General features: G+C 42.4%; 1 long non-coding RNA gene across 1 annotated transcript in view; it reads left to right on the forward strand.

Moving 5' to 3' along the window:
* The first annotated feature begins 614 nt into the window (after window positions 1-614).
* Window positions 615-22,043, forward strand: part of LOC148431160 (uncharacterized) — a 206,221-nt gene continuing 184,792 nt past the window's right edge. Inside the window, exon 1 of the long non-coding RNA XR_015877253.1 lies at window positions 615-796. This is a non-coding gene — a long non-coding RNA (uncharacterized LOC148431160). The remainder of the gene's footprint in view (window positions 797-22,043) is intronic.

The following is a 22,043-nucleotide window of genomic DNA, read 5'->3' on the forward strand; positions in this document are numbered from 1 at the left end:
TGAGAGTCCCTGCACAGTGACATAGTGAAAATACAAAAGAATTGTCTCTGCTGTCAGCTCTGGTCTCCGATGATTCCCTGATGCAAAGCGGTGCAGGGTAAGGATTGTGCAGGAGATACTTGTGTGAGGAATCCCAGCTAGGACTACATTGTGTGGGAGACCCAGTGCGCACTGGGGTTCCCTGGAAACTATGCCAGACGCTCGTTTCGCCAGAGGCTTTGTTACTGGTTTAGGAAGAGTATCACACCTTTAACATCTAGGAACAAAATCATTTTAGGCTCCAAATTGCCAGCTGTGAGAGCTCTCACTTAGCCTCTGCATAGAAGGAAGTTCCTCTGCTGATGCAAACACTGATAATAATGACGGCTCGTGGCACGGTGAAATAACCGGAATTAAGATAGTGTCAGTTTCTCATTGATTGGTGGATATCTTTTGATTGGCAGCATCTAAAACCAATGCAGAATCCATATTGGAGTGCGGGTTGGATCTGTAGTCTCATTTTGCTGCTGTGATGTAAACGTCATGGGGGGGGGGATCTATTATGCTGTTGATTGTCACTTATAAAGGCAATCTTCAGTTATTCCATTATGATTTCTTTGTCATTCTCTAGATGCTGGAAAGTGCCGTATAATCACAAAGTACTTTATTCTCTGGATGCAGGAAAACAAGGAGTTCCGACATTCTGAGCGATGTCACTCATAGATGATTATTAAGGTGATAAAGAGCAGCTGCCACTCTTATTCAGAGATCAGGGAAATTACTATCAGCGTCATCCCCCAGTACAGAGTCCTGATAAGTAAGGAGATCCTATAACCTGGCTAATGTATTATTTATCTATAATTATACCATAACACATCTGCGTTCATTTGTACATAAGAGGGTTTTACTTCATGATGTGACTGGCAGACAGTTCAGCCAATCACAGGTTTAAGTCTCAGTAGGTAAATAAACCCAGTTATGGAATAACAGCGTCTCAGCCAATCAGGGGCTGAACTGAAAACAGTGATTATATCCTGATGTATGATTGGAGTAATCTCTGCAGCTCTGCGGTGAGTGTAACCCGGTGGTCATAGTGGTCAGCACTGTGATTGCTATGGGGTGGTTTATGTAATATCCTTATATTATATGTGTGATTAAGCAAAGGTGGAGGCACTAGTGACTGAATCATTATATTCTAATAGACAGAGACACTAGTATTTAGCGGCATCTGTCACCAATGTCTGTTCACGTGTGGAGGAGATGTGCGGCTGTGATGTAAACATACCAGCATGGACGCCGAGAGGGGGGGGAAGCGAGTACAGTTTACCTGGGCCCGGGCTTGCTAGGGGGGTCCGGTGTCGCCCCCCCCCTCCCGCACAGTAGCTCAGCACACAGCTTGTGCAGGCTGCTGCAGTCTCTTATGGCTGTGGGGGGGAGCGATCACACTGATTGCGCCCCCCCCCCTGCTTAGCACCGTGCTGGGGGGCTTACAGCGCCCCCCTCCCCGGTGCTACGCAGCGCTGAAAATATATATTTTTTTTCAAGAAGGCTTGGCCACGCCTCCCGCGATTAGGCCACGCCCCTCCATTACCCGAGCCCGGACAGTCTCTCAACGGCCCTGCATACCAGGGGAGAGTCAGTGACCACGGAGATTGCTAGTTTATGTGGCCAGTTATTAGTAACCCCCACGGATGCAGCTTATGTTATTTTCTGGACACCAAAAATATAAATTAATCTTACAGATTCGCTATTGCTGTATAAGTGTTATAAATGAACTGTATGACGTTGCAGCGAAACCTGCGCTTGTTGGTTGGTATAGAATAATGGCAGCTGCTGGTACTATGGAGATAATCCCAGATCTCCTACAAACAATGATAATATATACAGTTACAGTGACTGCGCTAGTTTGCGTAATTCTATAGGTGCCTAATATGACAATCAATATGTATATGTAGATCTAATGATACTAGGCACACAGGGAGAAGTCACAGTGCTCTCTAATTTGAGGAGTAATGTACGCGGGATACGGTACAGGGAATGGGTAGTGTATAGGAGTAATGTACGCGGGATACGGTACAGGGAATGGGTAGTGTATAGGAGTAATGTACGCGGGATACGGTACAGGGGATGGGTAGTGTATAGGAGTAATGTACGCAGGATACGGTACAGGGAATGGGTAGTGTATAGGAGTAATGTACGCAGGTTACGGTACAGGGAATGGGTAGTGTATAGGAGTAATGTACTCAGGATACGGTACAGGGAATGGGTAGTGTATAGGAGTAATGTACACAGGATACAGTACAGGGAATGGGTAGTGTATAGGAGTAATGTACTCGGGATACGGTACAGGGAATGGGTAGTGTATAGGAGTAATGTACACGGTATACGGTACAGGGAATGGGTAGTGTACAGGAGTAATGTACGCGGTATACGGAACAGGGAATGGGTAGTGTATAGGAGTAATGTACGCAGGATACGGTACAGGGAATGGGTAGTGTATAGGAGTAATGTACGCAGGATACGGTACAGGGAATGAGTAGTGTATAAGAGTAATGTACGCAGGATATGGTACAGGGAATGGGTAGTGTATAGGAGTAATGTACGCAGGATACGGTACAGGGAATGGGTAGTGTATAGGAGTAATGTACGCAGGATACGGTACAGGGAATGGGTAGTGTATAGGAGTAATGTACGCAGAATACGGTACAGGGAATGGGTAATGTATAGGAGTAATGTACACGGGATACGGTACAGGGAATGGGTAGTGTATAGGAGTAATGTACACGGGATACGGTACAGGGAATGGGTAGTGTATAGGAGTAATGTACACGGGATACGGTACAGGGAATGGGTAGTGTATAGGAGTAATGTACTCGGGATACGGTACAGGGAATGGGTAGTGTATAGGAGTAATGTACGCGGGATACGGTACAGGGAATGGGTAGTGTATAGGAGTAATGTACGCGGGATACGGTACAGGGAATGGGTAGTGTATAGGAGTAATGTACGCGGGATACGGTACAGGGGATGGGTAGTGAATAGGAGTAATGTACGCGGGATACGGTACAGGGGATGGGTAGTGTATAGGAGTAATGTACGCGGGATACGGTACAGGGAATGGGTAGTGTATAGGAGTAATGTACGCGGGATACGGTACAGGGAATGGGTAGTGTATAGGAGTAATGTACGCGGGATACGGTACAGGGAATGGGTAGTGTATAGGAGTAATGTACGCGGGATACGGTACAGGGAATGGGTAGTGTATAAGAGTAATGTACGCGGGATACGGTACAGGGAATGGGTAGTGTATAAGAGTAATGTACGCGGGATACGGTACAGGGAATGGGTAGTGTATAAGAGTAATGTACGCGGGATACGGTACAGGGAATGGGTAGTGTATAGGAGTAATGTACGCGGGATACGGTACAGGGAATGGGTAGTGTATAGGAGTAATGTACGCGGGATACGGTACAGGGAATGGGTAGTGTATAGGAGTAATGTACGCGGGATACGGTACAGGGAATGGGTAGTGTATAGGAGTAATGTACGCGGGATACGGTACAGGGAATGGGTAGTGTATAGGAGTAATGTACGCGGGATACGGTACAGGGAATGGGTAGTGTATAGGAGTAATGTACTCGGGATACGGTACAGGGGATGGGTAGTGTATAGGAGTAATGTACGCGGGATACGGTACAGGGGATGGGTAGTGTATAGGAGTAATGTACGCGGGATACGGTACAGGGGATGGGTAGTGTATAGGAGTAATGTACGCGGGATACGGTACAGGGGATGGGTAGTGTATAGGAGTAATGTACGCGGGATACGGTACAGGGGATGGGTAGTGTATAGGAGTAATGTACGCGGGATACGGTACAGGGGATGGGTAGTGTATAGGAGTAATGTACGCGGGATACGGTACAGGGGATGGGTAGTGTATAGGAGTAATGTGTGCGGGATACGGTACAGGGGATGGGTAGTGTATAGGAGTAATGTGCGCGGGATACGGTACAGGGGATGGGTAGTGTATAGGAGTAATGTGCGCGGGATACGGTACAGGGGATGGGTAGTGTATAGGAGTAATGTACGCGGGATACGGTACAGGGGATGGGTAATGTATAGGAGTAATGTACGCTGGATACGGTACAGGGGATGGGTACAGTATAGGAGTAATGTACGCGGGATACGGTACAGGGGATGGGTAGTGTATAGGAGTATAGGGTCAAATGAATGCAGAAAATTACCATATTCGTTCTACCTACCCAAAGTCCACAAAAATCAAACAGAAACCGCCAGGTATACCCATCATATCAGGGATTAACTCACTTACCGCCAATCTATGACAATTTATAGACATTTTCCTACAACCGTATGTGAAACAACAGAAGTCATACATAGAAGACACAGCAGACATACTCAGACCACATGGGAAGAGGGTTGGAGGCTTTGCACCAGTGACGTGACATGACTCTACACAGTAATAGATCATACACAAGGCATACAAGCAAGTGAAGACATACTCACCAGTGACGTGACATGACTACACAGTAATAGATCATACACAAGGCATACAAGCAAGTGATGACATACTCACCAGTGACGTGACATGACTACACACAGTAATAGATCATACACAAGGCATACAAGCAAGTGATACATACTCACCAGTGACGTGACATGACTACACACAGTAATAAATCATACACAAGGCATACAAGCAAGTGATGACATACTCACCAGTGACGTGACATGACTACACAGTAATAGATCATACACAAGCCATACAAGCAAGTGATGACATACTCACCAGTGACGTGACATGACTACACAGTAATAGATCATACACAAGGCATACAAGCAAGTGATACATACTCACCAGTGACGTGACATGACTACACAGTAATAGATCATACACAAGGCATACAAGCAAGTGATGACATACTCACCAGTGACGTGACATGACTACACAGTAATAGATCATACACAAGGCATACAAGCAAGTGATGACATACTCACCAGTGACGTGACATGACTACACAGTAATAGATCATACACAAGGCATACAAGCAAGTGATGACATACTCACCAGTGACGTGACATGACTACACACAGTAATAGATCATACACAAGGCATACAAGCAAGTGATACATACTCACCAGTGACGTGACATGACTACACAGTAATAGATCATACACAAGGCATACAAGCAAGTGATGACATACTCACCAGTGACGTGACATGACTCTACACAGTAATAGATCATACACAAGGCATACAAGCAAGTGATGACATACTCACCAGTGACGTGACATGACTACACACAGTAATAGATCATACACAAGGCATACAAGCAAGTGATGACATACTCACCAGTGACGTGACATGACTACACAGTAATAGATCATACACAAGGCATACAAGCAAGTGATACATACTCACCAGTGACGTGACATGACTACACACAGTAATAGATCATACACAAGGCATACAAGCAAGTGATGACATACTCACCAGTGACGTGACATGACTCTACACAGTAATAGATCATACACAAGGCATACAAGCAAGTGATGACATACTCACCAGTGACGTGACATGACTACACAGTAATAGATCATACACAAGGCATACAAGCAAGTGATGACATACTCACCAGTGACGTGACATGACTACACAGTAATAGATCATACACAAGGCATACAAGCAAGTGATACATACTCACCAGTGACGTGACATGACTACACAGTAATAGATCATACACAAGGCATACAAGCAAGTGATGACATACTCACCAGTGACGTGACATGACTACACACAGTAATAGATCATACACAAGGCATACAAGCAAGTGATACATACTCACCAGTGACGTGACATGACTACACACAGTAATAGATCATACACAAGGCATACAAGCAAGTGATACATACTCACCAGTGACGTGACATGACTACACAGTAATAGATCATACACAAGGCATACAAGCAAGTGATGACATACTCACCAGTGACGTGACATGACTACACACAGTAATAGATCATACACAAGGCATACAAGCAAGTGATACATACTCACCAGTGACGTGACATGACTACACAGTAATAGATCATACACAAGGCATACAAGCAAGTGATACATACTCACCAGTGACGTGACATGACTACACAGTAATAGATCATACACAAGGCATACAAGCAAGTGATGACATACTCACCAGTGACGTGACATGACTACACAGTAATAGATCATACACAAGGCATACAAGCAAGTGATGACATACTCACCAGTGATGTGACATGAATACACAGTAATAGATCATACACAAGGCATACAAGCAAGTGATGACATACTCACCAGTGACGTGACATGACTCTACACAGTAATAGATCATACACAAGGCATACAAGCAAATGATACATACTCACCAGTGACGTGACATGACTACACACAGTAATAGATCATACACAAGGCATACAAGCAAGTGATGACATACTCACCAGTGACGTGACATGACTCTACACAGTAATAGATCATACACAAGGCATACAAGCAAGTGAAGACATACTCACCAGTGCCGTGACATGACTCTACACAGTAATAGATCATACACAAGGCATACAAGCAAGTGATGACATACTCACCAGTGACGTGACATGACTACACAGTAATAGATCATACACAAGGCATACAAGCAAGTGATACATACTCACCAGTGACGTGACATGACTACACAGTAATAGATCATACACAAGGCATACAAGCAAGTGATGACATACTCACCAGTGACGTGACATGACTACACACAGTAATAGATCATACACAAGGCATACAAGCAAGTGATGACATACTCACCAGTGACGTGACATGACTACACACAGTAATAGATCATACACAAGGCATACAAGCAAGTGATGACATACTCACCAGTGACGTGACATGACTACACACAGTAATAGATCATACACAAGGCATACAAGCAAGTGATACATACTCACCAGTGACGTGACATGACTACACACAGTAATAGATCATACACAAGGCATACAAGCAAGTGATGACATACTCACCAGTGACGTGACATGACTACACAGTAATAGATCATACACAAGGCATACAAGCAAGTGATACATACTCACCAGTGACGTGACATGACTACACAGTAATAGATCATACACAAGGCATACAAGCAAGTGAAGACATACTCACCAGTGACGTGACATGACTACACAGTAATAGATCATACACAAGGCATACAAGCAAGTGATACATACTCACCAGTGACGTGACATGACTACACAGTAATAGATCATACACAAGGCATACAAGCAAGTGATGACATACTCACCAGTGACGTGACATGACTACACAGTAATAGATCATACACAAGGCATACAAGCAAGTGATGACATACTCACCAGTGACGTGACATGACTACACACAGTAATAGATCATACACAAGGCATACAAGCAAGTGATGACATACTCACCAGTGACGTGACATGACTACACACAGTAATAGATCATACACATGGCATACAAGCAAGTGAAGACATACTCACCAGTGACGTGACATGACTACACAGTAATAGATCATACACAAGGCATACAAGCAAGTGATGACATACTCACCAGTGACGTGACATGACTACACAGTAATAGATCATACACAAGGCATACAAGCAAGTGATGACATACTCACCAGTGACGTGACATGACTACACAGTAATAGATCATACACAAGGCATACAAGCAAGTGATACATACTCACCAGTGACGTGACATGACTACACAGTAATAGATCATACACAAGGCATACAAGCAAGTGATGACATACTCACCAGTGACGTGACATGACTACACACAGTAATAGATCATACACAAGGCATACAAGCAAGTGATACATACTCACCAGACCAGTGACGTGACATGACTACACACAGTAATAGATCATACACAAGGCATACAAGCAAGTGATACATACTCACCAGTGACGTGACATGACTACACAGTAATAGATCATACACAAGGCATACAAGCAAGTGATACATACTCACCAGTGACGTGACATGACTACACAGTAATAGATCATACACAAGGCATACAAGCAAGTGATACATACTCACCAGTGACGTGACATGACTACACAGTAATAGATCATACACAAGGCATACAAGCAAGTGATACATACTCACCAGTGACGTGACATGACTACACAGTAATAGATCATACACAAGGCATACAAGCAAGTGATACATACTCACCAGTGACGTGACATGACTACACACAGTAATAGATCATACACAAGGCATACAAGCAAGTGATACATACTCACCAGTGACGTGACATGACTACACACAGTAATAGATCATACACAAGGCATACAAGCAAGTGATGACATACTCACCAGTGACGTGACATGACTACACAGTAATAGATCATACACAAGGCATACAAGCAAGTGATGACATACTCACCAGTGACGTGACATGACTACACAGTAATAGATCATACACAAGGCATACAAGCAAGTGATACATACTCACCAGTGACGTGACATGACTACACAGTAATAGATCATACACAAGGCATACAAGCAAGTGATGACATACTCACCAGTGACGTGACATGACTACACACAGTAATAGATCATACACAAGGCATACAAGCAAGTGATACATACTCACCAGTGACGTGACATGACTACACAGTAATAGATCATACACAAGGCATACAAGCAAGTGATGACATACTCACCAGTGACGTGACATGACTACACAGTAATAGATCATACACAAGGCATACAAGCAAGTGATGACATACTCACCAGTGACGTGACATGACTACACAGTAATAGATCATACACAAGGCATACAAGCAAGTGATGACATACTCACCAGTGACGTGACATGACTACACAGTAATAGATCATACACAAGGCATACAAGCAAGTGATGACATACTCACCAGTGACGTGACATGACTACACACAGTAATAGATCATACACAAGGCATACAAGCAAGTGATGACATACTCACCAGTGACGTGACATGACTACACAGTAATAGATCATACACAAGGCATACAAGCAAGTGATACATACTCACCAGTGACGTGACATGACTACACAGTAATAGATCATACACAAGGCATACAAGCAAGTGATGACATACTCACCAGTGACGTGACATGACTACACAGTAATAGATCATACACAAGGCATACAAGCAAGTGATGACATACTCACCAGTGACGTGACATGACTACACAGTAATAGATCATACACAAGGCATACAAGCAAGTGATGACATACTCACCAGTGACGTGACATGACTACACACAGTAATAGATCATACACAAGGCATACAAGCAAGTGATGACATACTCACCAGTGACGTGACATGACTACACAGTAATAGATCATACACAAGGCATACAAGCAAGTGATGACATACTCACCAGTGACGTGACATGACTACACAGTAATAGATCATACACAAGGCATACAAGCAAGTGATGACATACTCACCAGTGACGTGACATGACTACACAGTAATAGATCATACACAAGGCATACAAGCAAGTGAAGACATACTCACCAGTGACGTGACATGACTACACAGTAATAGATCATACACAAGGCATACAAGCAAGTGATACATACTCACCAGTGACGTGACATGACTACACAGTAATAGATCATACACAAGGCATACAAGCAAGTGAAGACATACTCACCAGTGACGTGACATGACTACACACAGTAATAGATCATACACAAGGCATACAAGCAAGTGATGACATACTCACCAGTGACGTGACATGACTACACAGTAATAGATCATACACAAGGCATACAAGCAAGTGAAGACATACTCACCAGTGACGTGACATGACTACACAGTAATAGATCATACACAAGGCATACAAGCAAGTGATGACATACTCACCAGTGACGTGACATGACTACACAGTAATAGATCATACACAAGGCATACAAGCAAGTGATACATACTCACCAGTGACGTGACATGACTACACAGTAATAGATCATACACAAGGCATACAAGCAAGTGATACATACTCACCAGTGACGTGACATGACTACACAGTAATAGATCATACACAAGGCATACAAGCAAGTGATGACATACTCACCAGTGACGTGACATGACTACACAGTAATAGATCATGCACAAGGCATACAAGCAAGTGATGACATACTCACCAGTGACGTGACATGACTACACACAGTAATAGATCATACACAAGGCATACAAGCAAGTGATGACATACTCACCAGTGACGTGACATGACTACACAGTAATAGATCATACACAAGGCATACAAGCAAGTGAAGACATACTCACCAGTGACGTGACATGACTACACAGTAATAGATCATACACAAGGCATACAAGCAAGTGATGACATACTCACCAGTGACGTGACATGACTACACAGTAATAGATCATACACAAGGCATACAAGCAAGTGATGACATACTCACCAGTGACGTGACATGACTACACAGTAATAGATCATACACAAGGCATACAAGCAAGTGATGACATACTCACCAGTGACGTGACATGACTACACAGTAATAGATCATACACAAGGCATACAAGCAAGTGAAGACATACTCACCAGTGACGTGACATGACTACACAGTAATAGATCATACACAAGGCATACAAGCAAGTGATGACATACTCACCAGTGACGTGACATGACTACACACAGTAATAGATCATACACAAGGCATACAAGCAAGTGATGACATACTCACCAGTGACGTGACATGACTACACAGTAATAGATCATACACAAGGCATACAAGCAAGTGATACATACTCACCAGTGACGTGACATGACTCTACACAGTAATAGATCATACACAAGGCATACAAGCAAGTGATGACATACTCACCAGTGACGTGACATGACTACACAGTAATAGATCATACACAAGGCATACAAGCAAGTGATGACATACTCACCAGTGACGTGACATGACTACACAGTAATAGATCATACACAAGGCATACAAGCAAGTGATGACATACTCACCAGTGACGTGACATGACTACACAGTAATAGATCATACACAAGGCATACAAGCAAGTGATACATACTCACCAGTGACGTGACATGACTCTACACAGTAATAGATCATACACAAGGCATACAAGCAAGTGATGACATACTCACCAGTGACGTGACATGACTACACACAGTAATAGATCATACACAAGGCATACAAGCAAGTGATGACATACTCACCAGTGACGTGACATGACTACACACAGTAATAGATCATACACAAGGCATACAAGCAAGTGATACATACTCACCAGTGACGTGACATGACTCTACACAGTAATAGATCATACACAAGGCATACAAGCAAGTGATGACATACTCACCAGTGACGTGACATGACTACACAGTAATAGATCATACACAAGGCATACAAGCAAGTGATGACATACTCACCAGTGACGTGACATGACTACACACAGTAATAGATCATACACAAGGCATACAAGCAAGTGATACATACTCACCAGTGACGTGACATGACTCTACACAGTAATAGATCATACACAAGGCATACAAGCAAGTGATGACATACTCACCAGTGACGTGACATGACTACACACAGTAATAGATCATACACAAGGCATACAAGCAAGTGATGACATACTCACCAGTGACGTGACATGACTCTACACAGTAATAGATCATACACAAGGCATACAAGCAAGTGATGACATACTCACCAGTGACGTGACATGACTACACAGTAATAGATCATACACAAGGCATACAAGCAAGTGATGACATACTCACCAGTGACGTGATATGACTCTACACAGTAATAGATCATACACAAGGCATACAAGCAAGTGATACATACTCACCAGTGACGTGACATGACTACACAGTAATAGATCATACACAAGGCACACAAGCAAGTGATGACATACTCACCAGTGACGTGATATGACTACACACAGTAATAGATCATACACAAGGCATACAAGCAAGTGAAGACATACTCACCAGTGACGTGACATGACTACACAGTAATAGATCATACACAAGGCATACAAGCAAGTGAAGACATACTCACCAGTGACATGACTACACAGTAATAGATCATACACAAGGCATACAAGCAAGTGATGACATACTCACCAGTGACGTGACATGACTACACAGTAATAGATCATACACAAGGCATACAAGCAAGTGATACATACTCACCAGTGACGTGACATGACTACACACAGTAATAGATCATACACAAGGCATACAAGCAAGTGATGACATACTCACCAGTGACGTGACATGACTACACAGTAATAGATCATACACAAGGCATACAAGCAAGTGATGACATACTCACCAGTGACGTGACATGACTACACAGTAATAGATCATACACAAGGCATACAAGCAAGTGATGACATACTCACCAGTGACGTGACATGACTACACAGTAATAGATCATGCACAAGGCATACAAGCAAGTGATGACATACTCACCAGTGACGTGACATGACTCTACACAGTAATAGATCATACACAAGGCATACAAGCAAGTGATACATACTCACCAGTGACGTGACATGAATACACAGTAATAGATCATACACAAGGCATACAAGCAAGTGATACATACTCACCAGTGACGTGACATGACTACACAGTAATAGATCATATACAAGGCATACAAGCAAGTGATGACATACTCACCAGTGACGTGACATGACTACACAGTAATAGATCATACACAAGGCATACAAGCAAGTGATGACATACTCACCAGTGACGTGACATGACTACACACAGTAATAGATCATACACAAGGCATACAAGCAAGTGATGACATACTCACCAGTGACGTGACATGACCACACAGTAATAGATCATACACAAGGCATACAAGCAAGTGATACATACTCACCAGTGACGTGACATGACTACACAGTAATAGATCATACACAAGGCATACAAGCAAGTGATGACATACTCACCAGTGACGTGACATGACTACACAGTAATAGATCATACACAAGGCATACAAGCAAGTGATGACATACTCACCAGTGACGTGACATGACTACACACAGTAATAGATCATACACAAGGCATACAAGCAAGTGATGACATACTCACCAGTGACGTGACATGACTACACAGTAATAGATCATACACAAGGCATACAAGCAAGTGATGACATACTCACCAGTGACGTGACATGACTACACACAGTAATAGATCATACACAAGGCATACAAGCAAGTGAAGACATACTCACCAGTGACGTGACATGACTACACAGTAATAGATCATACACAAGGCATACAAGCAAATGATGACATACTCACCAGTGACGTGACATGACTACACAGTAATAGATCATACACAAGGCATACAAGCAAGTGATGACATACTCACCAGTGACGTGACATGACTACACAGTAATAGATCATACACAAGGCATACAAGCAAGTGATGACATACTCACCAGTGACGTGACATGACTACACAGTAATAGATCATACACAAGGCATACAAGAAAGTGATGACATACTCACCAGTGACGTGATATGACTCTACACAGTAATAGATCATACACAAGGCATACAAGCAAGTGATACATACTCACCAGTGACGTGACATGACTACACAGTAATAGATCATACACAAGGCATACAAGCAAGTGATACATACTCACCAGTGACGTGACATGACTACACACAGTAATAGATCATACACAAGGCATACAAGCAAGTGATGACATACTCACCAGTGACGTGACATGACTACACACAGTAATAGATCATACACAAGGCATACAAGCAAGTGATGACATACTCACCAGTGACGTGACATGACTACACACAGTAATAGATCATACACAAGGCATACAAGCAAGTGATACATACTCACCAGTGACGTGACATGACTACACAGTAATAGATCATACACAAGGCATACAAGCAAGTGATGACATACTCACCAGTGACGTGACATGACTACACACAGTAATAGATCATACACAAGGCATACAAGCAAGTGATGACATACTCACCAGTGACGTGACATGACTACACACAGTAATAGATCATACACAAGGCATACAAGCAAGTGATGACATACTCACCAGTGACGTGACATGACTACACACAGTAATAGATCATACACAAGGCATACAAGCAAGTGATGACATACTCACCAGTGACGTGACATGACTACACACAGTAATAGATCATACACAAGGCATACAAGCAAGTGATGACATACTCACCAGTGACGTGACATGACTACACAGTAATAGATCATACACAAGGCATACAAGCAAGTGATACATACTCACCAGTGACGTGACATGACTACACAGTAATAGATCATACACAAGGCATACAAGCAAGTGAAGACATACTCACCAGTGACGTGACATGACTACACAGTAATAGATCATACACAAGGCATACAAGCAAGTGATACATACTCACCAGTGACGTGACATGACTACACAGTAATAGATCATACACAAGGCATACAAGCAAGTGATGACATACTCACCAGTGACGTGACATGACTACACAGTAATAGATCATACACAAGGCATACAAGCAAGTGATGACATACTCACCAGTGACGTGACATGACTACACAGTAATAGATCATACACAAGGCATACAAGCAAGTGAAGACATACTCACCAGTCACGTGACATGACTACACAGTAATAGATCATACACAAGGCATACAAGCAAGTGATGACATACTCACCAGTGACGTGACATGACTACACACAGTAATAGATCATACACAAGGCATACAAGCAAGTGATGACATACTCACCAGTGACGTGACATGACTCTACACAGTAATAGATCATACACAAGGCATACAAGCAAGTGATACATACTCACCAGTGACGTGACATGACTACACAGTAATAGATCATATACAAGGCATACAAGCAAGTGATGACATACTCACCAGTGACGTGACATGACTACACAGTAATAGATCATACACAAGGCATACAAGCAAGTGATGACATACTCACCAGTGACGTGACATGACTACACAGTAATAGATCATACACAAGGCATACAAGCAAGTGATGACATACTCACCAGTGACGTGACATGACTACACAGTAATAGATCATACACAAGGCATACAAGCAAGTGATACATACTCACCAGTGACGTGACATGACTACACACAGTAATAGATCATACACAAGGCATACAAGCAAGTGATGACATACTCACCAGTGACGTGACATGACCACACAGTAATAGATCATACACAAGGCATACAAGCAAGTGATACATACTCACCAGTGACGTGACATGACTACACAGTAATAGATCATACACAAGGCATACAAGCAAGTGATGACATACTCACCAGTGACGTGACATGACTACACAGTAATAGATCATACACAAGGCATACAAGCAAGTGATGACATACTCACCAGTGACGTGACATGACTACACAGTAATAGATCATACACAAGGCATACAAGCAAGTGATACATACTCACCAGTGACGTGACATGACTACACAGTAATAGATCATACACAAGGCATACAAGCAAGTGATGACATACTCACCAGTGACGTGACATGACTACACACAGTAATAGATCATACACAAGGCATACAAGCAAGTGATGACATACTCACCAGTGACGTGACATGACTACACAGTAATAGATCATACACAAGGCATACAAGCAAGTGATGACATACTCACCAGTGACGTGACATGACTACACACAGTAATAGATCATACACAAGGCATACAAGCAAGTGAAGACATACTCACCAGTGACGTGACATGACTACACAGTAATAGATCATACACAAGGCATACAAGCAAATGATGACATACTCACCAGTGACGTGACATGACTACACAGTAATAGATCATACACAAGGCATACAAGCAAGTGATGACATACTCACCAGTGACGTGACATGACTACACACAGTAATAGATCATACACAAGGCATACAAGCAAGTGATGACATACTCACCAGTGACGTGACATGACTACACAGTAATAGATCATACACAAGGCATACAAGCAAGTGATGACATACTCACCAGTGACGTGACATGACTACACAGTAATAGATCATACACAAGGCATACAAGCAAGTGATACATACTCACCAGTGACGTGACATGACTACACAGTAATAGATCATACACAAGGCATACAAGCAAGTGATACATACTCACCAGTGACGTGACATGACTACACAGTAATAGATCATACACAAGGCATACAAGCAAGTGAAGACATACTCACCAGTGACGTGACATGACTCTACACAGTAATAGATCATACACAAGGCATACAAGCAAGTGATGACATACTCACCAGTGACGTGACATGACCACACAGTAATAGATCATACACAAGGCATACAAGCAAGTGATGACATACTCACCAGTGACGTGACATGACTACACAGTAATAGATCATGCACAAGGCATACAAGCAAGTGATACATACTCACCAGTGACGTGACATGACTACACAGTAATAGATCATACACAAGGCATACAAGCAAGTGATACATACTCACCAGTGACGTGACATGACTACACACAGTAATAGATCATACACAAGGCATACAAGCAAGTGATGACATACTCACCAGTGACGTGACATGACTACACACAGTAATAGATCATACACAAGGCATACAAGCAAGTGATGACATACTCACCAGTGACGTGACATGACTACACACAGTAATAGATCATACACAAGGCATACAAGCAAGTGATACATACTCACCAGTGACGTGACATGACTACACAGTAATAGATCATACACAAGGCATACAAGCAAGTGATGACATACTCACCAGTGACGTGACATGACTACACACAGTAATAGATCATACACAAGGCATACAAGCAAGTGATGACATACTCACCAGTGACGTGACATGACTACACACAGTAATAGATCATACACAAGGCATACAAGCAAGTGATACATACTCACCAGTGACGTGACATGACTACACAGTAATAGATCATACACAAGGCATACAAGCAAGTGATGACATACTCACCAGTGACGTGACATGACTACACAGTAATAGATCATACACAAGGCATACAAGCAAGTGATACATACTCACCAGTGACGTGACATGACTACACAGTAATAGATCATACACAAGGCATACAAGCAAGTGATGACATACTCACCAGTGACGTGACATGACTACACAGTAATAGATCATACACAAGGCATACAAGCAAGTGATGACATACTCACCAGTGACGTGACATGACTACACAGTAATAGATCATGCACAAGGCATACAAGCAAGTGATGACATACTCACCAGTGACGTGACATGACTCTACACAGTAATAGATCATACACAAGGCATACAAGCAAGTGATACATACTCACCAGTGACGTGACATGAATACACAGTAATAGATCATACACAAGGCATACAAGCAAGTGAAGACATACTCACCAGTGACGTGACATGACTCTACACAGTAATAGATCATACACAAGGCATACAAGCAAGTGATGACATACTCACCAGTGACGTGACATGACTACACAGTAATAGATCATACACAAGGCATACAAGCAAGTGATGACATACTCACCAGTGACGTGACATGACTACACAGTAATAGATCATACACAAGGCATACAAGCAAGTGATACATACTCACCAGTGACGTGACATGACTCTACACAGTAATAGATCATACACAAGGCATACAAGCAAGTGATGACATACTCACCAGTGACGTGACATGACTACACACAGTAATAGATCATACACAAGGCATACAAGCAAGTGATGACATACTCACCAGTGACGTGACATGACTACACACAGTAATAGATCATACACAAGGCATACAAGCAAGTGATGACATACTCACCAGTGACGTGACATGACTACACAGTAATAGATCATACACAAGGCATACAAGCAAGTGATGACATACTCACCAGTGACGTGACATGACTACACACAGTAATAGATCATACACAAGGCATACAAGCAAGTGATACATACTCACCAGTGACGTGACATGACTCTACACAGTAATAGATCATACACAAGGCATACAAGCAAGTGATGACATACTCACCAGTGACGTGACATGACTACACACAGTAATAGATCATACACAAGGCATACAAGCAAGTGATGACATACTCACCAGTGACGTGACATGACTCTACACAGTAATAGATCATACACAAGGCATACAAGCAAGTGATGACATACTCACCAGTGACGTGACATGACTACACAGTAATAGATCATACACAAGGCATACAAGCAAGTGATGACATACTCACCAGTGACGTGATATGACTCTACACAGTAATAGATCATACACAAGGCATACAAGCAAGTGATACATACTCACCAGTGACGTGACATGACTACACAGTAATAGATCATACACAAGGCACACAAGCAAGTGATGACATACTCACCAGTGACGTGATATGACTACACACAGTAATAGATCATACACAAGGCATACAAGCAAGTGAAGACATACTCACCAGTGACGTGACATGACTACACAGTAATAGATCATACACAAGGCATACAAGCAAGTGAAGACATACTCACCAGTGACATGACTACACAGTAATAGATCATACACAAGGCATACAAGCAAGTGATGACATACTCACCAGTGACGTGACATGACTACACAGTAATAGATCATACACAAGGCATACAAGCAAGTGATACATACTCACCAGTGACGTGACATGACTACACACAGTAATAGATCATACACAAGGCATACAAGCAAGTGATGACATACTCACCAGTGACGTGACATGACTACACAGTAATAGATCATACACAAGGCATACAAGCAAGTGATACATACTCACCAGTGACGTGACATGACTACACACAGTAATAGATCATACACAAGGCATACAAGCAAGTGATACATACTCACCAGTGACGTGACATGACTACACAGTAATAGATCATACACAAGGCATACAAGCAAGTGATGACATACTCACCAGTGACGTGACATGACTACACAGTAATAGATCATACACAAGGCATACAAGCAAGTGATGACATACTCACCAGTGACGTGACATGACTCTACACAGTAATAGATCATACACAAGGCATACAAGCAAGTGATACATACTCACCAGTGACGTGACATGACTACACAGTAATAGATCATGCACAAGGCATACAAGCAAGTGATGACATACTCACCAGTGACGTGACATGACTCTACACAGTAATAGATCATACACAAGGCATACAAGCAAGTGATACATACTCACCAGTGACGTGACATGAATACACAGTAATAGATCATACACAAGGCATACAAGCAAGTGATACATACTCACCAGTGACGTGACATGACTACACAGTAATAGATCATATACAAGGCATACAAGCAAGTGATGACATACTCACCAGTGACGTGACATGACTACACAGTAATAGATCATACACAAGGCATACAAGCAAGTGATGACATACTCACCAGTGACGTGACATGACTACACACAGTAATAGATCATACACAAGGCATACAAGCAAGTGATGACATACTCACCAGTGACGTGACATGACCACACAGTAATAGATCATACACAAGGCATACAAGCAAGTGATACATACTCACCAGTGACGTGACATGACTACACAGTAATAGATCATACACAAGGCATACAAGCAAGTGATGACATACTCACCAGTGACGTGACATGACTACACAGTAATAGATCATACACAAGGCATACAAGCAAGTGATGACATACTCACCAGTGACGTGACATGACTACACAGTAATAGATCATACACAAGGCATACAAGCAAGTGATGACATACTCACCAGTGACGTGACATGACTACACAGTAATAGATCATACACAAGGCATACAAGCAAGTGATGACATACTCACCAGTGACGTGACATGACTACACACAGTAATAGATCATACACAAGGCATACAAGCAAGTGATGACATACTCACCAGTGACGTGACATGACTACACAGTAATAGATCATACACAAGGCATACAAGCAAGTGATGACATACTCACCAGTGACGTGACATGACTACACACAGTAATAGATCATACACAAGGCATACAAGCAAGTGATGACATACTCACCAGTGACGTGACATGACTACACAGTAATAGATCATACACAAGGCATACAAGCAAGTGATGACATACTCACCAGTGACGTGACATGACTACACACAGTAATAGATCATACACAAGGCATACAAGCAAGTGATGACATACTCACCAGTGACGTGACATGACTACACAGTAATAGATCATACACAAGGCATACAAGCAAGTGATACATACTCACCAGTGACGTGACATGACTACACAGTAATAGATCATATACAAGGCATACAAGCAAGTGATGACATACTCACCAGTGACGTGACATGACTACACAGTAATAGATCATACACAAGGCATACAAGCAAGTGATGACATACTCACCAGTGACGTGACATGACTACACACAGTAATAGATCATACACAAGGCATACAAGCAAGTGATGACATACTCACCAGTGACGTGACATGACCACACAGTAATAGATCATACACAAGGCATACAAGCAAGTGATACATACTCACCAGTGACGTGACATGACTACACAGTAATAGATCATACACAAGGCATACAAGCAAGTGATGACATACTCACCAGTGACGTGACATGACTACACAGTAATAGATCATACACAAGGCATACAAGCAAGTGATGACATACTCACCAGTGACGTGACATGACTACACAGTAATAGATCATACACAAGGCATACAAGCAAGTGATGACATACTCACCAGTGACGTGACATGACTACACAGTAATAGATCATACACAAGGCATACAAGCAAGTGATGACATACTCACCAGTGACGTGACATGACTACACACAGTAATAGATCATACACAAGGCATACAAGCAAGTGATGACATACTCACCAGTGACGTGACATGACTACACAGTAATAGATCATACACAAGGCATACAAGCAAGTGATGACATACTCACCAGTGACGTGACATGACTACACAGTAATAGATCATACACAAGGCATACAAGCAAGTGATGACATACTCACCAGTGACGTGACATGACTACACACAGTAATAGATCATACACAAGGCATACAAGCAAGTGATACATACTCACCAGTGACGTGACATGACTACACAGTAATAGATCATACACAAGGCATACAAGCAAGTGATGACATACTCACCAGTGACGTGACATGACTACACACAGTAATAGATCATACACAAGGCATACAAGCAAGTGATGACATACTCACCAGTGACGTGACATGACTACACAGTAATAGATCATACACAAGGCATACAAGCAAGTGATGACATACTCACCAGTGACGTGACATGACTACACAGTAATAGATCATACACAAGGCATACAAGCAAGTGATACATACTCACCAGTGACGTGACATGACTACACAGTAATAGATCATACACAAGGCATACAAGCAAGTGATGACATACTCACCAGTGACGTGACATGACTACACAGTAATAGATCATACACAAGGCATACAAGCAAGTGATGACATACTCACCAGTGACGTGACATGACTACACAGTAATAGATCATACACAAGGCATACAAGCAAGTGATGACATACTCACCAGTGACGTGACATGACTACACAGTAATAGATCATACACAAGGCATACAAGCAAGTGATGACATACTCACCAGTGACGTGACATGACTACACACAGTAATAGATCATACACAAGGCATACAAGCAAGTGATGACATACTCACCAGTGACGTGACATGACTACACAGTAATAGATCATACACAAGGCATACAAGCAAGTGATGACATACTCACCAGTGACGTGACATGACTACACACAGTAATAGATCATACACAAGGCATACAAGCAAGTGATGACATACTCACC

Source organism: Taudactylus pleione, unplaced genomic scaffold, assembly GCF_031769625.1.
Source record: "Taudactylus pleione unplaced genomic scaffold, aTauple2 ptg002747l, whole genome shotgun sequence".
Classification (NCBI taxonomy): domain Eukaryota; kingdom Metazoa; phylum Chordata; class Amphibia; order Anura; family Myobatrachidae; genus Taudactylus; species Taudactylus pleione.